This window comes from Bison bison, unplaced genomic scaffold, assembly GCF_000754665.1.
Source record: "Bison bison bison isolate TAMUID 2011002044 unplaced genomic scaffold, Bison_UMD1.0 scf7180017864345, whole genome shotgun sequence".
Lineage (NCBI taxonomy): Eukaryota > Metazoa > Chordata > Mammalia > Artiodactyla > Bovidae > Bison > Bison bison.
Genome location: NW_011494917.1, coordinates 3,134,307 through 3,156,763, shown reverse-complemented (window position 1 = coordinate 3,156,763; position 22,457 = coordinate 3,134,307).

Genomic DNA, 22,457 nt, shown 5'->3' with positions numbered 1-22,457 from the left:
CTGGGAAGCCAAAGGCTAGAGTCTAAAAATACAGCTATTCTGTAGATTGGGAAGCCAAGATACAGTTTAGCCTCAGAGCAGAGTTGGAAACCAACAAAGCAAAACAAACCACAGCAACAAAGGCCACAGTCCAGCCACCAAAAATGTAATTTCAAGCAAATATGTGTGTGTGATTCATGCACATCCCTAAGTGGGATTCTGGCCCTTATCTGAAAACACCTGTGTTGTCTTCTCCACTTTCTTTTCACCCCACAAGTATCCCACGTCTCTATCAAACTCCCCGAAAGACTCTTCTCTGCTCCGCCCTCAGGCTGCTTCTGTTTGACCTTGTTCCTGCTCTCAGCTCCTGGTTACAGAAACCCAAGGGCCAGCTGGGCAGAGGCAAAGCACACGCATGGGGTCCCAGGGCTGTCTTCAGTGGAGATGGGACAGGCTTGAGCTGAGACAGGATGTTCCGACTTTTGGTCCTGCCCTACCAAAAATGAGGGCTTTCAAGGTGGTGCAGTGGTAAAGAACACATCCACCAATGCAGGAGACTCAGGAGAAGTGGGCGTGATCCCTGGGTCAGGAAGATCTCCTGGAGAAGGAAATGGCAACCTGCTCCAGAATTCTTGCCTGGGAAATTCCATGGACAGAGGAACCTGGTAGGCTACAGTCCATGGGGTCATAATGAGTCTGACTGAGTGACTGAGCACGCACGCAGCACTCATACCAGCAAAATGAAAACCATCTAGCTCTTGCCTCAATGGAGATCACTGTTGGGACTTCCTGGGTGGTCCAGTGGCTGGGACTTCACCTTCTAGTGCAGGGGGTGTGGGTTCAATCCCTGGTCAGGGAGCTGGGATCCCACATGCCTTGAGGCCAAAAAAAAAACCCCTCCAACAAAAGCATAAAACAGAAGCAATATGGTAACGAATTTGATAAAGACTTCAAAGAAAATGGGCTTCCCTTGTAGCTCAGCTGGTAAAGACTCTGCCTGCAATGCAGGAGACCTGGGTTCGATCCCTGGGTTGGGAAGATCCCCTGGAGAAGGGAAAGGCTACCCATTTCAGTATTCTGGCCTACAGAATTCCATGGACTGTATACCAGTCCATTCTGAAGGAGATCAGCCCTGGGATTTCTTTGGAAGGAATGATGCTAAAGCTGAAACTCCAGTACTTTGGCCACCTCATGCGAAGAGTTGACTCATTGGAAAAGATTCTGACGCTGGGAGGGATTGGGGGCAGGAGGAGAAGGGGACGACAGAGGATGAGATGGCTGGATGGCATCACTGACTCAATGGAAGTGAGTCTGAGTGAACTCCGGGAGTTGGTGATGGACAGGGAGGCCTGGCGTGCTGTGATTCACGAGGTCGCAAAGAGTCGGACACGACTGAGCGACTGAACTGAACTGAATTGAGCTGATAGTCCGTGGGGTCACAGACAGTAGGATGTGACTGAGTGACTTTCACTTGAAGAAAATAAAGGTCCACACTAAAAAAAAATCTTAAATAAAATTAAAAAGATCACTGTAATTGAAGACTTGGGCCCTAAACAAGCAGTTTAGAGTGAAAAGTGAGTTGCTTTGGGATCCTGGAGAGATCAAAGGTAGCCCAGGAAGGAATAAGGCTTAAAAGATAAACCCAACTTCTACGAATTTGGGGCAAGTTGCCTAAATTCTCCATGCCTCAGTTTCCCCCTCAGTAACCTGGGGATGATACATGAGATGGCTGTTGTAAGCCTTCCGTGAATAAAAGCAAAGTGCTTGGTTAGGGCTTGCCGCAGAGCTCAGCAGAGCTCGACAGACATCTAATTAGTACATGGCTATGTCGAATAAGCACATTCCTGGAGTGTCGTCACAAAGCAGCTTTGTGTTTTCTCCCACATCCCCGGGGCATCTGGACGAAAAGTCTCAGGACTTTTCTGGTCGCTCTGAGGAAATGCAAAGCTGTAGATTCATTTCACACGCTGACATCAGAATGTGCGTGCTGCTCAGATACATTCTAGCCTTTCATCTTTGTGCCGGGGGGTTGGCCGGGCAAGGCTGAGGTCAGCTTTCTCTCTCTTTCGAGCTCACTTCCTCCCATACTCACCAGGTTGTCCCTGACCTCACTGGGACGGAGGCTGCAGAAAGGGAGGAGAAAGGGGGGTGGGATAGCATGGACGCAGCTGCCACTCACTGCCGGGAACTGACTCTGGGGTGGCAGCTGCCTAGAGCTGACTTGTTCTTTCCTAGCGCATCTGTAGGGTCTTCGGAGAGCCCCCTCCCCACATCCACTCATCACCAGGGAGGTTTTGTTTTAATATATATTTATTTACTTGGCTGTACTGGGTCTTGGTTGCAGCATGTGGGATCTAGTTCCCTGATCACGGATTGAACCTGGGCCCCCTGCATTGGGAGCGTGGAGTCTTAGCCACTGGACCACCAGGGAAGTTCCATCGCTAGGGAGCTTTGTCTGTAGCTGCCTTCCCTGAGGCAGAAGTAGCTCTAGTCTGCCCTTCACAGGCCCTCTGGATTCCAGCAAGTCCACCTCTGGCAACTCCAACCCCGTACAGCCACCTCTTGCCCAACGCAGAGCTGGTCCTTGGGATGCTCTCGGACAACTTTGCCGCAACCAGCTCTGGGAGGGCAGGCATTTCCCTTGCTGTCAGGCCCTCTTCAGCTTCCTCCACCCTGGAGAGCTGGTGTATAGCATGGGAGGGGAGCCCCCTACGCCCACTGAGAGCAGGCACCAGCCTCCTCCATCCCCAGCCCCAGACTGTGAAGGGTTTGCCTCCTCCTCCAAGGGAACTCGTGGAAGTTCTGCCCTCTTGAACTGAGGGAAAGATGGATCCAACCGCTGTGTGTCTCCTAGGGCGGGACTCCCAAACAAGTGGATGCTTACAAGTCCTCTTCACAAGCCTTCTCTTTCCACAATGCTCCCTGGCCCTCGCTGTGTGTGTGTGTGTGTATGTGGTGGGGAGTCTGGGTCCCCTGGTGGTCCTCGGCCCCTCACCCTTTCCCAAGGTTCTCGCAAAACTCAGTTTTGTGTCTTTATCTGTTGCCTCCGAATTTCAGCTGGGACTTGAACTTCCTCTGCAGCAGTAAGAAACCATCACGATCCTTGGGGTGGCAGGTTACGAGCCGGAGGTCCTCTGGACGGTGGTACATGTTGGGGAGGGTGGAGACGAAGCGGCAAAGGTGGGCAGGGGCTTGTGACTGTGATGCTTGTCTGCTCAGGTCTTGCCTTGGGTGCAGGAGGAGAGGCCCCCATCTCCTTATGAGAATAACAAACCTATGTTTACTGCTAAGCCATACACGTGTCTCTAATACGCAGCTTCTCATTTAAGACTCACACCATCTCAGTGAGAGCCTGGTTATGGTCTTTCCATTTTCACTGATAGGACCCAGGTGCAGGAAGCTAAGTGCCCAAGGTCACACACTAGGAGGTAACAGATCCGAGCTTATAATTGGCCTTCTGTTTCATTACACCACGAGACCTGGAGTCAGGGGAGGGGGAGGGCCACCATTCTGCAAGCTGGCACTGGGCAGGGTGTTGTCCCTTGGGAGGAGGCAGCTGTGGGAGCCACCTGTGCCCAGAGCGGCTGCCTGTGCTCGCAGCTGCGGTGGACGTTCTGTCCTCCACACCCACCTGCCAAACAGAACTGGCTGAGCTGGGCAAACACGGGCTGTGACTTCACTCTCCTTGCATCACACCTGACATCTGAAAGATCCAGCTAGTCTTGCCTAGCCTCTGAGCCTCCCCACCCTGTGATCACATTTCCCACATGGCCCAGTGCCTGGTTAAGGACCTCCTCATCCCCCAAAGGGCTCTGGATGAGTGCCCTCTATCTTCCAAAGAGGGAAGAACAGGCTTTCAGCAAGGAGGTAACCCACTTCATCCAACACCCTCAGGATCCCCCAGCCTCAGCAGCTGCACTAACCCTTTGGCTACCACTGTCTCTGGAAGTTCACTCAGGAATTATCGTCCCCGCTCGTCTCTTCTGCATAGTTTTTTTTTTTTTTTTAATATTTATTTATTTATTTGGCTGTGCCAGGTCTTAGTTGCATCACCCAGATCTCCGATCTTGTTGAGGCATTCAGACTCTTAATTGGAGCATGTGGGATCTAGTTCCCTGACCAGGGATTGAACCTGGGCCTCCTGCATTGGGAATGTGGAGTCTTAGCCACTTGACCACCAGGAAAGTCCTTGCATAGTTTTATCGTAATTCCTTAGGTGATAGGAATGGGGAAGATTAGAGATCTCTTCAAGAACATTAGAGATACCAAGGGAACATTTCATGCAAAGATGGGCACAATAAAGGACAGAAATTGTATAGACCTAACAGAAGTGGATCTTCCCTGGTGGCTCAGACGGTAAAGCGTCTGCCTACAATGCTTACCATGTGGGAGACCTGTGTTCAATCCCTGGGTCGGGAAGATCTCCTGGAGAAGGAAATGGCAACTTACTCCAGTATTCTTGCCTGGAAAATCCCATGGATGGTGGAACCTGGTAGGCTACAGTCCATGGGGTCACAAAGAGTTGGACACGACTGAACGACTTCACTTTCTTTCTTAACAGAAATAGAAGATATTAAGAAGAGGTGGCGAGAATACACAGAAGAACTATACAAAAAAGATCTTCATGACCCAGATAACCATGATGGTGTGATCACTCATTTAGAGCCAGACATCCTGGAAAGTGAAATCAAGTGGGCTTTAGGAAGCATCACTAAAAACAAAGCTAGTTGAGGTGATGGAATTCCAGTTGAGCTATTTCAAATCCTAAAAGATGATGCTGTGAAAGTGCTGCACTCAATATGCCAGCAAATCTGGAAAACTCAGCAGTGGCCACAGGACTGGAAAAGCTGTTTTCATTCAAATCCCAAAGAAAGGCAATGTCAAAGAATGCTCAAACTACCGCACAATTGTACTCATCTCACATGCTAGCAAAGTAATGCTCAAAATTCTCCAAGCCAGGCTTTAGCAGAACCAAGAACTTCCAGATGTTCAAGCTGGATTTAGAAAAGGCAGAGGAACAAGAGATCAAATTGCCAACATCTGCTGGATCATCAAAAAAGCAAGAGAGTTCCAGAAAAACGTCTATTTCTGCTTTATTGACTACACCAAAGCTTTGGCTGTGTGGATCACAGGATCACAACAAACTGTGGAAAATTCTTAAGGAGATGGGAATACCAGACCACCTGACCTGCCTCCTGAGAAATCTGTATGCAGATCAAGAAGCAACAGTTATAACTGGACATGGAACAACAGACTGGTTCCAAATAGGAAAAGGAGTACATCAAGGCTATATATTGTACTCTGCTTATTTAACTTATATGCAGAGTACATCATGAGAAATGGCAGACTGGATGAAGCACAAGCTGGAATCAAGATTTCCAGGAGAAATATCAACCTTAGATATGCAGATGACACCACCCTTATGGCAGAAAGCGAAGAACTAAAGAGCCTCTTAATGAAAGTGAAAGAGGAGAGTGAAAAAGCTGGCTTAAAACTCAACATTCAGAAAATTAAGATCATGGCATCTTGTCCCATCACTTCATGGCAAATAGATGGGGAAACCATGGAAACAATGAGAGACTATATTTTTTTGGGCTCCAAAATCACTGCAGATGGTGACTGCAGGCTTGAAACTAAAAGATACTTGCTCCTTGGAATAAAAGCTATGACCAACCTAGACAGCATATTAAAAAGCAGAGACATTACTTTATCAACAAAGGTCCATCTAGTCAAGGCTATGGTTTTTCCAGTAGTCATGTATGGATGTGAGAGTTCGACAGAAAAAAAAAGCCGAGTGCTAAAGAGTTGATGCTTTCAAACTGTGGTGTTGGAGAAGACTCTTGAGAGTCCCTTGGACTGCAAGGAGATCCAACCAGTCCATCGTAAAGGAAGTCAGTCCTGAATATTCATTGGAAGGACTGATGCTGAAGCTGAAACTCCAATACTTTGGCCACCTGATGTGAAGAACTGACTCATTGGAAAAGACCCTGATGGTGGGAAAGATTGAAGGCAAGAGAAGGGGACGACAGAAGATGAGATGGTTGGATGGCATCTCCGACTCTATGGACATGAGTTTGAGTAAGCTCAGGAGCTGGTGATGGATAGGGAGGCCTGGCATGCTGCAGTCCATGGGTTCTCAAAGAGTCAGACACGATTGAGCAACTGAACTGACTGAACTGACTTAGGTGATAGAATCATATGCCAAAGGAATGGGTGAGAGAGGGAATTTATATTGTCATCTCTAGGAGGGTTATATGACTTTTTGTTTTAATTAATCTTTGTTTTTAGCACAATAAAAGCAATATGTATTGTTGAAAAATCAGAAAATATAAAAAGTAGATGCTGCTGCTGCTGCTGCTGCTGCTAAGTCTCTTCAGTCGTGTCCGACTCTGTGCAACCCCATAGACGGCAACCTACCAGGCTCCTCCATCCATGGGACTCTCCAGGCAAGAACACTGGAGTGGGTTGCCATTTCTTTCTCCAAAAAAGTAGATGAAGACAAGTTAAAAGATCACTCATGAGCCTTCCTTGTACCCCAAGATTTTTGTATATTTCCTAACAGCATACCCAAATATATAAAGCCTATCTGCAGACAGGCGTGTCACAATACCATTTTTAAATTTAATTTTATTTATTTGGCTGCACCACATGTTAGTCGCGGCATTTAAGATCTGTGGTTGTGGCATGTGGGATCTAGTTCCCTGATCAGGGATTGAACCTGGGCCCCATGCATTGGGAGTGCAGAGTCTTAGCCCCTGGATTACCAGGGAAGTCCCTATGTCAGAAGATTAGAATTATATAGTATGTGTGTGTCTGTGTGTATGTGTTAGTCACTTAGTCGTGTCTGACTCTTTGTGACCTCATGGATTATAACCTGCAGGCTCCTCTCTCCGTGGAATTCTCTAGGCAGGAATTTTGGAGTGGGCTGCCCTTTCCTACTCCAGGGGATCTTCCCAACCCAGGTTCAAAGATCCTGGGTCTCCTGTATTGCAGGCATATTCCTTACCATCTGACCTACCAGGGAAGCCATTATATAGTATAGACTGTATTGTAAGCTTCTATTTTCCCTACTTATCAGTATATCACAGGCATATCCCCATAGCATTGAGCTCAGTGAACTTTTAAACAATTCTCTATGGCAGATTTCACATAGCACTAGAAAGACACCAGATGAACCAAAATAGTGAGGGGATAAATTGTGAACATCCTCCTGGGACCTCCCCTTGGTGAGACACAAGTCACATCTTATCTTAGCAACCCAGCCTGAAAAAGATGACCCCACTGTGCTGTTAAGGCTCAGAAATCTCCTTTCTTTTCTTCCTTAAAAATAAAGTTGAACTGAGTGTCCCCAAGTTCTCCCACACCCTATGACCCACAATGAATGGGTCCTCCAAAGGAAACTTATACCCTTGTATTCTTCCCCTTCCATCTGCAAGTTCTGGCCCTTAGCCCTTCAAGGCTCCTCATCTTTTGTACCTTTCAGTGGAGGCTGTAGGACCAAACTCCATCCCAGATTGCCCACAATTAAAATATGCGCAACTCTAATGAATTCCCTTTCACATAAGAAGATCACTTGGCCCATTGAATGATGGGACTTTGAATCAGATTTCCAATAATAGATGAAACCCTGTCACCTCACAATGTCTCAAAGGAAAGCTCGCTTGCTTTTAAATTCAAGTACACAGTACATTCAGCCAAATGAATTCAGAAACTCAATGATTTGGCAATGGATTGTGTTGGGGGGTTTTAAGACAACTTGTAAATGTCAACAACAGGACTAACAGTTTCCAACCCTCTCTCAGGAGCTTTTCTCACAGCTGTGACTAAAAGTGCCCCCTGCCCCACGGGCCCCATGTCTGTGGTCTAGTGTGAAAACCATGTGATGGACTATTTGTAGAAAAGTTTCTCTTTCCAGTTTAGGAATTTGTTAGAAAGGGCTTTAACCACTTTCAGATTGGGGCGCTAGCTTAATCCTCTTTTTCCTACCTCCAAGGTAGGAATATTTCTACAGGAACTCTTCCTGTAGAATGTATTTAATAATATATTAAATAATATTTCACACACATTTCTATAGGAGAAACATTGGAGTATTCATTGAAGTAGTGTCAGCTGTGCTTCCATAGCCTGTACATCTTGTCATCCTGGGGCATGGCGCCCAATGAAGCCGTGGGTTTTGGGTCTTCAGGTGGAGGGTAGATGGCCATTCGAACCACAGGACAGTTGGTCAGGTTTGACTGCTCAAATACAGTTTTGATTTTGTCCCCAGGGAATGAGGAGGGGAGGCAAAGTGGAAGGCAGACTCTTCCAATTAATTTAGCATATCAAGAACTACGGGGGCTTCCTTGGCGGGTGAATGGTTAAGACCCTGCCCTTTCACTGCAGAGGATATGGGTTCAATCCCTGGTCAGGGGACTGAGATCCCGCCTGCTGCTCTGCCTCTGATGGCTTAGGCCTGAGGCTGTCTGTCACCAGCACTGAGGGGGAAGGGACATGAGAAGAACAGCTTGAGCCTTCTGTTGAGGTTGTCAGAGGCACAAGTGAGGCAGAGGGCAACCGGCCACAGGAAGTCAGCAGGACTCTTGCTTCTTCCCTCGCTTTAGGCTGAACCTGGGGGTGGGGATGGAAGAAGGCATTAGAGACACCAGAGAGTTAGGGAGCCTACGGATTCATGGGAGTCCTGAAGTGGAGGCTGAGGACTCTAGGTGAGGCCCAGCTCAGCACCTGGACCAGAGCTTGGGTGTGGAGTTGGTGGCGGGGGCCAGTGGAGATAGTACTCTTGACTCCTGGACACCTCAACAAAGTAGGCTGGACCCAGATCTTCCCTGGTGTCTTTTTTTCTGTGTTGTTTTAAATATTTATTTATTTTTGGTTTCACTGGGTCTTAGTTGTGGCAAGCAAACTTAGTTGCCCCGAGGAATGTGGAATCTTAGTGCCCTGACCAGGAATGGAACCTGAGGCCCCTGCATTGGAAGGCAGAATCTTAACGACTGGACCACCAGGGAAGTACCTGTTCTGGTGTCACGAAAAGAGGCTTTGGAAGTTGTGTTGGGCAGAATTATAACCTCCAGAAAGTGTCTATATCCTAGTCCTTGGAATTTGTGAATTTGTTATATTACATGGCAAGGAGAATTAAGGTTGCAAATCAGCTGATCTTAAGATACAGGAACTCTCCTGGATTATCCAGGTGGGTCCAATAGAATCTTAAGGGCCCTTAAAAGTGGAAGAAGGAAGTAGGAGAGAGAGACAAGAGAGACTGCAGCATGAGAAAGACTCAATCCACCATTGCTGGCTTTGAAGATGGAGGATGGGGCCATCAGCCAAGGAGTGTAGGCGGCCTCTAGAAGCTGGGAAAGACAGGAAACAGATTCTCCCCTGGAGCCTCCAGAAGGAAGGCAGCTCTGCTGATGTCTCACTGTGAGCCTAGAGAGACCCACCTTGGACCTCTGACTTCTAGAACTGTACAATAATAAATCTGTGTCATGCCACTGTGTCTGTAGCAATTTGTTACAGCACTGATGAAAGTGAAAGTGAAAGTCACTCATTCATGTCCGACTCTTTGCGACCCCATGGACTGTAGAGTCCATGGAATTCTCCAGGCCAGAATACGGGAGGGGGTAGCCTTTCCCTTCTCCAGGGGATCTTCCCAACCCAGGGACTGAACCCAAGGATTGAACCCAGGTCTCCAGCATTGCGGGCAGATTCTTAACCAGCTGAGCCACAAGGGAAGGGAAACCAGCAGTGGTGATAGGGCACTTAATCCCCCATTACTACTGGTTTTATCAGTCACTGATGTTTGTTGCCTAGATACAGGGTTCCTTTAGGAGCTGCAAAAGGCAACTGGTAATGCATGTTAATTTGCATATTCTAGGATTGTGGCATCTGGTCCCATCCCTTCATGGCAAATAAAAGGGGAAAAAGTGGAAGCAGCGACAGATTTTATTTTCTTGGGCTTCAGAATCACTGTGGAGGGGGACTGAAGCCATGAAATTAAAAGATGCTTACTCCTTGGAAGGAAAGCTATGGCAAACCTAGACAGCCATATTAAAAAGCAAAGACATCACTTTGCTGACAAAGGTCCATAGTCAAAGTCATGGTTTTCCCAGTAGCTGTGTGTGCATGTCAGAGCTGGACCATAAAGAAGGCTGAGCACCGAAGAACTGATGCTTTTGAACTGGGTGTTGGAGAAGACGCTTGAGAGTCTTGGACTGCAAGGAGATCAAACCAGTCAATCCTAAAGGAAATCAGTCTTGAATATTCATTGGAAGGACTGATGCTGAAGCTGAAGCTCCAATACTTTGGCCACCTGATGCCAAAGGGGTGAGATTTCTTTTGACCAGGGTTTGTATACAAAACCTGCTGTTATTTGGATTGTATGTTTCTTCAGGGTGGCAGAGGGATGATTTTCTGATAAGAAACGCAGACACACACAGACACAGACATCACATTTTAAATTTTGCTGAATCATTTGAGAATCAGTTGAAGGCATCATTACCCTTCAGCTCTCAATACTTTGATATGTGTCCCTTAAGAGCAAGGATATTCTCCCACATCTATAAAACATACTCCAGAAATTTAACAACAATGTATACTCATCTAATACTCACTCTTCATTCAGATTTCCCCATTTATCTCTAAAATGTTCTGCATAGTTTATTTTTAATGCATGATCCCTTCAAGTATCACATTTTGAATTTATCTGTTATGACTTTTTAATCTTGACAAAGACTATTGTAATGGAATATAAACTTTATGAGAGCAGGAGTTTTAATCTGTTTGTTCACTACCTAGCACAGAGTAGATGCTTAGTAACTATATTTAAAATGAACACTTGGAGAAGTAATTATCACTTCTCCAAGTCATCTCTCAGTGCAGTCACTGGGGTATTTATCTCCCATACCGATGTGCTCAGTCATGGCCGACTCTTTATGATCCCATGAAATGTAGCCCACCAGGCTCCTCTGTCCATGGAATTTTCCAGGCAAGAACACTGGAGTGGGTTGCCATTTCCTTCTCCACCCCTCATTCTCCTTCTGATAAATAACCCTCCTCACCCCTCTCCCACCACAAGTTTGTATATATGAGCCATTCCAGCTAATCATAGTATCCCATTCCCATGAAAAAAATGAGTATAGTTGATACTTGAACAGTGCAGAAGTTAGAGGTTGCAACCCTCCAACCACTCAGTCCACAATCCACCAATAACTTTACAGTTTGGCCCTTTGTGTCTTTGGTTCCACATTTGAGGATTCAACTAACAAATATATCATGCAGTACTGCGGTGTGTATTTACTGAAAAAAAAAAAAAAAGACCCATGTATAAGTGGACCAGCACAGTTCAAACCCATGCTATTCAAGGTCAATTGTATTGCAGAGGAGGGCATATGACAACATCAGGACAGATGAAAATTCTTCTGAGAGGGTGACTTATTTATGTACCAGGAAAGAGGTATTCTCTTTCACTAGGATTTCTAAACCAGAAGCATGTGGTCTAAAACAAGCAATAGCCATTCCTTCCAAACTGTTAAAGGAAACAGAAAAGAATTTAAAAAATTAAAAAATTTGGAGAAAAGTCAGGCCAAGAAATGAAGATCATGACCGTAAAAGTCATGAAAACTTTGTTCTGACATCTGGATCCAGCTCTACCTGAAGTCCATAGCCATACATAAGTATCCCAGATACATAAGACAATATACAACCATTTTGCTGAAGTAGTTTATCTGTCATTTGCATCCTAAAGAGTTCTGACTAATCCAGTCACTTAACCTTGCCCTACAGAAAATCAGTCTTGCTCTCCTTCATCTGGTGATAAAGGTTACTTCTGAATCACATCTGTTGTTCCACAGGCATAATTCTCTTAATGTGAGGATTCATTTAGTCATGGAACTTTTTAAAATAAAATGTCTATTGTCTTAGGAATTCTGGGAACCACTACTAAATATAAAATCAATTGGAAATCATGCTGCTATAAAGAAAAATAATCAAGGGAGGAAGCTTGACAGGAAATTCCAACTGGGGTGGAACATTTTGGACTTAAAAGTGAGGTTCCATTTATAATTGCTGTCTTGCATATTCTTGTACTTTAAATTTTTTCAAAGCAAAAAATTTAATAGCCTCCAATAACAACAATGACAACAACAAAACTATAAAGAGCAAAGAAGGAAAGTCCGAATGAACCTCTGCCCCAACGTCTCCGAATCGTTATAAATCCAGGTCAGGTGGTGACCTATGCTGTGCCATTTCCTCTGGGCAGATCTTCTTTCTCCCTCCTATTCAGATGTCAGGGACTGTTGGATAAATAGAGTAGTGGAGAGGCCCTGGACTAGAGCAGCGACAAATGGGATGTGTCCTAGGAGGATGTCAATTGGCACGCTGATATCTGTCACAAGGACTTAATTAGGATGAATGGCAGAGAATATGCTGAGTGCAAGGCCAACCCACTCACTTGCAGCATATGGAGGGCTCGCAGGGTTAGATAAACAGAATATGAGAAAAAAATTCACGTGAATTCTACTTTGTTGCACGAGCGAGAAAGCGAGAGAGCTGGAGAGAGGGTGCCCTCTTATCTTTCTCTTGGGGTTCGAGGGGACAGTGAGAGCTTGTGATCAGGATTATAAACTCTTAGTTCCTGAATCCAGGACTCCTCAGGAATCATGAGGACCACATCCTGAGAGCCCCAGGGCTGATGTTCCACGATAAAGGTCAAGGACTCTGCCTTTGCACTGGGCTCAGCTTCGCTGCCCTCACCTGGCCTGATTCTGAGTTTTTCCATGATGCAATGAGAAGGCTCCGTGTTGGGATGGAAATATTTGCTGAGCATCAGGCTTATTCTTTTGCAGTAATACTTCTGTCACAGAAAGACTTTCCAGGTGGCCCAGTGATAAAGAATTCACCTGCCAATGTAGGAGATGCATTGGTTCAACCCCTGGGTTGGGAGGATTCCTCTGGTGGAGGAAATAGCAGCCCACTCCAGTATTCTTGGCTGGGAAATCTCATGGACAGAGGAGCCTGGTGGCTGTAGTCCATGCAGTTGCAAAGAGTTGGACACGACTGAGCATGCACGTAGGCACTTGTTTCTCAAGGTACTGATCTCTAGATAAGGCTGCACACATCGCGGGAATGGGTGTGACCGTGCCATCGCCAGTAGACGGCACCCCTGGGTGGGGTTGCCACCGGTTGCTCTTTGTCCTTCACGAATCATCACCCTCTTCCTTCTGAGTCTCTTTTCTGTTTTTTCAGCCTGTTTAAAGGTTTTTACAGAGTGCCTGTATTTCTTTAAAAGTCAGGTGTTGAATTCAGCAAATAATGAATGCACAAGGGAGGTGGAAATATGAGTGAATCTGTCAGAATTCCCTGCTTAACAAGGAAAGACATTCCTGAATTCACTTGACACTGTTGTCCTAACATAAATTCGTGGTTAAATTAGTTGACTTAAATGCTAAAAAGAATTTTAAAGAGTTCGACCTAAGAGATGTTTTTATGTACAGTACATATGTACTTGTATACCTAAGTATAAAATATTATGGAAAATGAAACGTGTGTGTTTACAGAATGCTGAATTCACCTAAGTGAGGAAGAAATGCCTCTGACTATTGGGAGAAAGCCCCTGTGTTGGCATAATAGAAAACTCTAGGAAGGATAAAATGTACGCGCAAACTACTACAGTACGGGGTTCCCTTGTGGCTCAGCTGGTAAAGAATCCACCTGCAGTGCAGGAGACCTGGGTTCGATCCCTGGGTTGGGAAGATCCCCTGGAGACGAGAAAGGCTACCCACTCCAGTACTCTGGCCTGGAGAATTCCAAGGACTGTATAGTCCATGGGGTCACAGAGAGTCGGACACGACTGAGCGACTTCACTTTCACTACTGTACAGCACAGGGAACGATATTCAGTGTCATGTAATAAACCGTAATGGAAAAGGAGGTGAGGAAGGAGGTGTATATATGTGGCGCAGTGGGTAAGAACCTGCTTTCCAGTGCAGGGGACGTGGGTTCAGTCCCTGGTTGGGGAACTAAGAGTCCCACATACTTCGGGGCAACTAGGCCAGCATGAAACTTCAGAAAGCCTGCTTGTTGCAATGAAGACCCAGTGCAGTGAAAAAAAAAAAAAAGAATGTATATATATATATGTGTGTGTGTGTGTGTGTGTGTGTGTAGCTGAATTACTGGGTTACTTCGCTATATCTTAATTAACACAATATTGCAAATCAACTATACTCAGTAAAATAAATTAAATACATATGTGTGTGTATTATATATACACTCGAATAGTTGATGATCTAATGGACAGAAGAGATCACTTAGGTGTTTACTCTTTCTTTGATTGATCCATAAGGTATTTGTGCACAGACTGGTCTGTGTCAGGGTCAATGCCAGGCACTGGGGTTGGAGCACTGAGGGAGAAAGGTGCAATAGTGCCCACTGGGGTTCTGTGATCCAGCTGAGGCTACACACAGAGGAAACCTTCCTGAAGATAAATGGGCTGAATGCCTCTGGAGAGACCCACACTGGCTGCCCCGTCCACACAGTCCTGATCATAGCCACTGAACACAAGTGGCCCCTGAACACTAGAACTATGCCTAGTACAAAGAGGAGCTGAAAATTCAATGTTATTTCCATTTATTTATTTTTAATGAACATTAAAAAATATCTTTTATTAAGCATCCTTAAAATAATTTAAAAAATTTTATCGGAATATGGTTGATTTACAATGTATTTCCTTTAAATTAATTAATTAGAAAGCAATACTGGGTTCAGTACTGGCAGACTTTTTAGTATATTTGAAACAACTTGGGTACATGAATGTACTTTTTCAGTTTTAAACTCTATGAAATTTAAGTATGGGTCAATGTTTCCTTGGAATAGGAAATGGGAACCTACTCCAGTATTTTTGCTTGGAGGATTCTGTGGACAGAGGAGGCTGATAGGCCACCCATGGGGTTGCAAAGAGCTGGACATGACTGAGCACAGCACAGTGATAGCAATGTTTCCTATGAAAATGCAGGCCTCTAAGTGAGAAGAGCCGTACATATAAAATGCACCCTGGATTTGGAAGATCTGGTACCAAAAAAAAAAAAAAAAGCAATGTAAAATAACTCATTGATAAGTTTTAAATGTTTGTAATGTGTTAAAGTAATAATATTTTTAATATCTTGGGTTAAATAAATTAAATTATTAAAATTGATTTTTCTGTTCTTTTTCTTTCCTTTTCTAATGTGACTACTGGATCAATCCAGATTATACATATGACTTGCTTCTCTCGAATAGCACTGGTCTGTGGGATTTTGAAGGTGAGACAAAGCTAATCATGAAAGAGGTGTTTTTTTTTTTGTTTCTTTGTTAAATTTATTTCTTTATTTGGCTGTGCCAGGTCTCAGTTGTGGCATGCAGAATCTTTGATCTTCATGGCAACATGTGGGATCTAGTTCCCCGACCAGGGGTCAAACCTGGGCCCCTTGCCTTGGGAACATTAGCCACTGGAACTCTAGGGAAGTCCGGAAAGAGGTTGATTTTTGACATTAATTTTGCAGAACTGGTGGGATGGGTCAGGAGGCGAGGGTAGAGGGTGTTCCTGGAAGAGAAGAAGCCGGACAAAGATATGATGTGGGATTATGCCTGGGGTGGCGGATGTGTAGGAGAGCCCTGGGCGTTGTCTTTAGAGGGCAGCAGTGGGAAAGGCTGGTTAGGGTGATGGAGCCATGACATGGGAGCCTTGACCAGCCAGGCGGAGCTGGCTGTGTTTGATCCAGTTGGCCAAGGGGGAGCTGGGAGGCTTCTGACCAGGGGCAGCTTTAATGAATTTATCTGGCTGCAGAGTGTAAACTGGGATGGAGTGGGGAAAACTGGAAACAGAGACACATGTTTTGAAGACTTCAGCAGTAATTTTGGAGATGCCTGGTGGGGAAAAAACGACTGCTTCCTTTCAGCCCAGAATCTAAATCAAGCAAACAAAGAAACAAAGAAATGATTTAAAAATTCACATTGTTCTTCTACAGATAAGTGCAGACACATTCCATTTCCTATGTTACCCTTTTGTGAGTTAATTTCTTACCTGTTATTTTCTTCTTTCTTTTTAAAAAAATTAACAAAACAAAAAAAAAAAGACTCTGTTCTTCCACTGCAGGGGTCGCTGGCTCGATCCCTGGTCTGGGAACTAAAATCCTTCATGCCATGCAGCACAGTCCCACTCCCTACTCTGGCCAAAAAAAAAAAAAAACAAAAAACATAAAATAAACAAAAAATACCTCCTGTGCAGCTACAATGTAATTTGGTCATTGTTCTGGAGTCCAGGGTGGAGTTCCATAAATCACTTTGCAAGATCTTTCATTTTGCTTATCACGGGGCACCCACAAACCTTTCCAAGGAGGGTGAACCCATCGGAGTCAAGAGTTGCAGGAAATACAGATTTTTAAGAAAGGGATATGAATGACTCGAGATGATCTCTAAAGTTCAGGATTCATGGAGTCGTTGAACACAAAGGGCTTCCAGGTATCATTCAATTCAGCCTTTCACTTCACTGAAGAACAGGGTCAGAGGTTCAACGACAAGTCCAAAGCAGCAGAAGAGTGGTTAGAATCTGATTCTCCACATTCATAGGCCTTCCACCGTGCCACGTGGAACACTGTCCATTAGGAAACTCAAACATGTAATAAGTCAAGGAAGACAATGCTAAAGTACGAAGCAAGGTGAAAGGTAAGAGTTAGGTGTATCCATATATGGCAAATTATATAAGCACACACAGAGCTATGAATACAAGGCACGGGCCTCTGTTCTCCCCACTGCAGCCCTCTGCAGTGTCACCAGTTGATCCTGGGACAGCTGCCCAGTGTGGGGACACCCGGGAGGAACACTTAATCCCCACTAAGAAGGGGCGGTAGGGTAGAGGACCGGCCGTATCACCTCCCCTGGAGGGTTTCCAGTGTCAAAGCCTCTTCCTTTACACGCTTGCCAGGAAGACAGCAGTGAGAGGACATAAGAGGAATGGAGATGCTGAGAAAAAGTAAGGAGAGGGTGGGTGCTGAAAGGTCGAGTTGAGGGTTTGGCTCAGATGTAAATGTTTGGAATATCGTGAAGGCTCTTTAAATAGAGTCCTCACAGGTGAACGCTGTAATAGAGAAAAGCCGCCCTGTGCTCCAGGGAGCTAAATAAATAAGCACAGACGTCAAATGTCCAAGACTGGATGGGGGCTGGGCAGGACCAAGCACTCAGTAGCAAGTACAGGAACGACTTGGTTCTTAATTGCCAAGTCCTGTTCTCTTAGGTGGCATCTGTGGAGTTGCTCACACTTCAGGAAATTTTGTGTGTGTGTGTGTGTGTGTAGAGACTTTTCAGAGGAAAATAACAAAAATTCAACTTCAGCTCTGAGCTGGTCCAGCCCCTGAGCCATAATTTCAGCTCTGTACAGCTTAGGCTTTCTTACGGGCCCCTTAGGCCATTCAGTGAATTTGCTTAAGCGTACGTGTTTTATGGGCTTCTCTGGTGGCTCAGCAGTAAAGAATCCAGCTGCCAATGCAGGAGATGCAGGTTCAATGCCCGGGTCAGGAAGATTTCCTTGGAAAAGGAAATGGCAACCCACTCCAGTATTTTTGCCTGGGACATCCCATGGACAGAGGAGCCTGGAGGGCTACAAACCATGGGGTCAGCAGGAGTTGGACACGTCTTAGCAACTGAACAAACAAGAACAACAAAGTGTTTTTTTACCTCCTCCTTGAAAAGGGAAACCCAGGGATTTTCCTTAAATAATTGAAGTATTGATCCTCTAAAAAGTAACCCATGACCCCTTGTAAAAAGTCTCATGCGCTGGCATCCTCTCCCGCCTTGCTGTATTCTTCTTTCTACGCATAGCACAAGTGTACATAAAGCAAGAGCACACACACAAGCAAAGGCCATGTTTGGCTTTAGATTAGACATTAAACCTCAGACAGTCATTAAACTTCTTGAGCTCTGTGGCTTCAGTCCAGGTTGGAAAGCAGGTCAAGCAAGTAAAGCTGAGGATAGAGTATGCAATCTTTTGTTCTCAGCAGGCTTTGAAGATTGTTTCAGGGTTAACGTTTGACTTTGGGTCTTAACTATTTTGTGTCTTGGTTTCCTCACCTGCACATCAAGCATACATATTGCAATGAAAGAAGGTCACACTTCCCAGTGGTGTGAATGGTTAAAAACTCATTCCTTTGGAGGGTAAAGCAGAATGGTGAAGAGTTTAGGCTCTAGAGCAACATGGTCCAAATAATGAGACCCCCAAGTGGGGCGGGCATAGGGAGTGTTAACTTTTCCATGTTGCTGCTGCTGCTGCTAAGTCACGTCAGTCGTGTCCGACTCTGTGTGACCCCATAGACATCAGCCCACCATGTTAACCCAAAGCAAAATCAAAAAGGTGAAAAGCATTTGAACATTTTATTTTATTCGACATATCCAAAATATCATTTCAGCATATCAGTATTTTAAAAATTATAGAGATATTTTATGTTGTTTTCTTCATGCTAAGTCATTAAAATATAGTGTGTATTTTAGTTACTGCCATCTCAGTTCAAACTAACCACGTTTCAAGTACTCAATACCTGTATGTGGCTGGAGGCTACTGACTGCATTGGGCAGGGAAGCTTTAAAGTCAAATTGGGTTGAGTTAGAAGCTGCCTGATCTTGAGCAAATTACTTAAGCATCATGCCTCTCAGTACCTACATCTGTGAAATGGGACTGATACTAGGATCTACATTATTGGGTTTGTAACATAGATAAAGATGATGTAAGTAAACATACTTAAAGTGCTCAGTGCAGTGGCTGGCATATGTTTAATCAATCTGGGCTAACTATCATTATTAATTTTGGCAAAAGTACTCAGAGTTAAAGTGTTAATTTTCCTCCAAAATATGGTAATTCCATATCAAATGAAATTGAGTTGAATTTAGAGTGTAGATCTTTTTTGAGGGGCAGGGCTGGGGGATGGCAATTGTTTAGCAGCCTAAATCAGGAAAGCATACTTGAAATACTTCAGTCTTTGATTTCATGAAACCAGTAATTTTTAAAATGTAAAATGGCCTTTCCCCTAGGCCCATGGCAAGGGAAAGCAAGAATAGCTCTAACTAGTTACATGTTGACTGTTACCCCAGGGGTGTTCCTGGTGGTCCAGTGGTTAAGACTCCTCACTTCCAATGTAGGGGGTCCAGGTTTTATCCCTGTTCAGGGAATTATTCATAGATCCTACCCACAGCAAGGAAAACCTTGTGCAGCCAAATAAATAAATATTAAAAAAAAATTGTTACCCCCTTGTCAGAAAGATTTAAGGGAGCTGAATTGTGTGTTCAGATGTTTGAAAAATGCATGCATTTAGACTTTGAGGGGTAGAATTTAGATTTTGGAGCTTTTGAAATAATAAAACCTTTGGTGTTAAACTGGAGTTCCTTGTCTTGTTTTCTAAAGCAGTTTGCCTTTGGGTGACAGCCACATTTGGGGGACTTCTGTACTGTCCCTGATCTCAGGGTTTTATTTTGGTGCTCCAGATGTATTCCAAAGGCGTAGAGCATTTACTTTGCAGCCACCGGGACCAGTTTGTGAATAAGCATAAAGAGAGCTATAAGATTTGATGAGCCAAGTTACCAGGGCTTATCCACACGGGGCCAACACCAAGAAATATTAATGTCCCTTGCTGTCTGGTATTAAGAAAACCCACAGGAAATGGACGTTTTCCTCTCCTCCTTAGTCTTATTGATGGCACCAAACCTCTCCACAAGTTTTGCTCAAAGCATATTTTCATCTTTTGCAGGAGGTTTGAGAGGTTTGGGACCGATCAACGGAAAAGATGGGCTTCCTAGGTGGTGCCAATGCAGGAGGTGCAAGAGATGTGGGTTTGATTCCTGGGTTGAGAAGATTCCCTGGAGGAGGAAATGGCAACCCACTCCAATATTCTTGCTTGGGAAATCCCAGGGACAGAGGAGCCTGCCTGGCTGCAGTGCATGGGGTCACAAAGAGTGGGACATGACTGACTGACCACGCACATGCGCGCATACACACACACACACACACACACACACACACACACGGGAAAAGATATGACTGTGAGAGGCAGCAATGCACAACAAGCATTGCTGGGCTCTGCTTGGACAGAGATGCATGAGTGGGGATCTCTTACAGTCTGAGACTGTCCAGAGGCTCCAGGAAGGTAAGATCCAGAGGGAAGGAGGGTAAGGGAGCCTTTGGGAGACAGGGGACCAGAGGAGTCTCAGCAGCCACGGTGTGTGTGGGGGGGTGGTCTTTGGATTAGAGAGCTCCACAGGCTGGTGGCACCCGGGGGTCTTGTAATTATAAGATTCTACCTTATCAATGGCCAACAAGTGATGGATGATGGGGTATGCAAAGCAGGTGGGCTCTAAGCAGCTAAAAATCTGGTTATTTGAGCTATTTTTAAAAATAACTGAATGTCTAAAAATTTGACTTCAGCACCAGCAGACTTTTGAAGGGATGAATCTCAGTCTGCAGCAGGAAAAAAAAACAACCTGAAGGCCAATACACAGAAGCCATCTTTGACTATGTATTTTTCATTCATTCTGGGTGTGAAGAGTGTGGCACGGTGGGGCGGGCACAGGAGAAAACTTGGGATTCTGGTGTAGCTATACCACTCTCTAGCTGTACCTTGGACAAACACTCTGTCAGGCCTCATTGTCCTCACCCATGAAGTGAGGAGTGGGACAGATCACCCTAAGTTTCCAGCTCTAAATAGTCACGATTCTCAGATTCTTTTTTCAATGTTTTTATCTTTGTATTGGGGTATATATAGCCAGTTAATGTCGTGATGGTTTCAGGTGCCCAGCAGAGCAACTCAGCCACACACACATGTGCATCCACGCTCCCCCAAACTCCCCGCCCATCCAGGCTGCCACATAACATTGAGCAGGGTTCCCTGTGCTCTACAGTAGCTTCTTGTTGGATACCCATTTTAAATACAGCAGTGTACATGTCCATCCCAAACTCCCCAACTATCCCCCCCAATTCTTCCCCCCCTGGCAACCATAAGTTCCATTCTCTAAGTCTGTGAGTCTGTTTTTGTTTTGTAAATAAGTTCATTTGCATCATTTCTTTTTAGATTATTGAAGCATCCTCAGGGTGGTAGACAAGATATATTTTATTATCTCCACTTGTTGGATGTGCTTAGACACCCAATTGTGTCCAGCTCTTTGTGACCCCATGGACTGTAGCCCACCAACCTCCTCTGTCCATGGGATTTTCCAGGCAAGAATACTGGAGTGGGTTGCCATTTCTTTCTTCAGGAGATCTTCCTGACGCATGGATTGAACCTGTGTCTCCTGCACTGGCAGGTGGGTTCTTTAACTCTGAGCTACCAGGGAATCCCAGTGTCATTATTTATATTGTCTTATATTGTTTTACATGTTTACATTCATTTCAGAATAAAAGAACTACAGCACTGCTATCATATACATATATATAGTATATATAGTTATTATATAATAACTATTGTTGTTATATGATTGCTTTTTGTTATCACCATACATTTGTACACACTTTACGTTCAGTGAGCATATTCCTACCAGTTATGTCTCTTATTCTTTCAGTGGCAGTGTGCAGTGGTGTGCTAGTTTTACTTAACAACCAGCTCTACAGAAGAGGAGATGGGATTTTCCTGGTGAAATACTCTCACCGGGGCCAGTTCTGAGCTCCCAACACAATGTCGTGGCAGAATGGGGAACACCTGAGCCTGTCTGGCCCTTTCCTCCCATGCTACCTGCTCTGGCAATGCTGAGTGAGGTTGAACTGGCTTTCTAACTCTTGGCTTTATCCACCCATCGATGCTAAACTTCTTTCCAAACATTGATCATGCTTGTCGAAACATGCTCATTGCTTGTTCCCACTGGATCATTACTCTCTGGGAGTAGAAACTCTATTCTCTTGCTCCTCACCGTTCCCAGGGCTTACTCTCATTCACCAGCTGCTTTCTATACAACTGCGTAGTGGATAAAGATGTGGTATGTATATAGGCTGGAATGTCACTCAGCCATTAAAAGAAACACAACTGGATTGTTTACAGTGATGTGGATGAACCTAGAGTCTGTCATACAAAGTCAGAAAGACAAAAACAAATATTGCATATTAATGCATGTATATGAAATCTAGGAAAACGGTACCGATGAACTTATTTGCAGGGCAGGAAGAGAGAGGCAGATGTAGAGAACAGACTTGTGGACATGGTGATTGGGGGAGGAGAGAGTGGGACAAATTAAGAGAGTAGCATTGATAAGTACACACTGCCATGGGTAAAATAGCTAGTGAGAAGCTACTGTAGAGCGTAGGGAGTTCAGCTCTGTGTTCTGTGATGACCTGGAGGGGTGGGATGCGGGCAGGGTGGGAGGGAGGCTCCCGAGGAAGGTGATGCATATATATATATATATATATATGTATTTCCTGGTGTTGTACAGCAGAAACCAACACAATATTGTAAAGAAATTATACTCCAATTAAAAAGTAAAAAAATT